The sequence below is a fragment of the Suncus etruscus genome, chromosome 1 (assembly GCF_024139225.1).
Source record: "Suncus etruscus isolate mSunEtr1 chromosome 1, mSunEtr1.pri.cur, whole genome shotgun sequence".
Taxonomy (NCBI): Eukaryota; Metazoa; Chordata; class Mammalia; order Eulipotyphla; family Soricidae; genus Suncus; species Suncus etruscus.
This window is the reverse complement of record NC_064848.1, coordinates 134629301-134630197: the sequence shown is the minus strand read 5'-3', so window position 1 is coordinate 134630197 and position 897 is coordinate 134629301. Positions and strand designations below refer to the sequence as shown.

The 897-nt window shown below is 27.0% G+C and overlaps 1 non-coding gene across 1 annotated transcript; it reads left to right on the top strand.

The window, feature by feature from the left end:
• The first annotated feature begins 525 nt into the window (after window positions 1-525).
• Window positions 526-632, top strand: LOC126024923 (U6 spliceosomal RNA). The gene has a single exon (XR_007501002.1). It is a non-coding gene; the product is annotated as a U6 spliceosomal RNA (small nuclear RNA).
• Window positions 633-897: the final 265 nt, after the last annotated feature.

The following is an 897-nucleotide window of genomic DNA, read 5'->3' as shown; positions in this document are numbered from 1 at the left end:
AAAAATTTTGCAGTAATACTATTATATCTTCTTTAAATTTCTATTACTTATCTATTATACAGGATAGTCCTCAAGTTTATAGACTAATTATTTAACTTTTGTTTCTAAGTGTGTAACATCCTGTTTCATAAAGGCTTGATAGATGTTAATTAAATAAAATAGAAATTTTATTTATATAAAATAATTATATTCATAGTTTTATCAATCTTAATGTTATATTTCTTAACAGAGTATATAAACTGTATGTAGTATATATGTATAAAATATATACTTATAAGTAATAAAATATCTCAATCATTTACCAATCATCAGAAATTGGGTAGTTTTGTTTAAGCAAAACTTCATGGAAAACAATGACTCAGGTTTGATATTTTAAAATAAGTTATCCAATGTCAGAAAATATTATCACAGACAATGGCACAGGAGGGGCAATACCCCGAATATATCAATTCCTAAATAGACTACCATCTCCACATACTTTATTTATAAATGTATTTATATTTTTATTATTAAAATATGTTTGACGTGCTTGCTTTGGCAGCACATATACTAAAATTGGAATGATACAGAGAAAATTAGCATGGCCCCTGTGCAAGGATGACATGCAAATTTGTGAAGCATTCCATATTTTTTTAAAAAGATAAAAAGAAAAAAATATGTTTGACATACTATTTCTGTCCTTTATTCCACTGTGTGCTACCTGTTTATTTACTTATACTGGCAGTATCTATAAGGAGACCTTAGATAAAGAGAAACTCTGTTGAACTCTGGTCAGCTCATTGCTAAGCACTATGCTATTTAAGAATAAATTGTCTAACAGTTTTTAGAGGAATCCCTTTATCTTTCATATTATCCAGAAACTATGATTGCTAAAGTATCTATGTATATATAGCACAT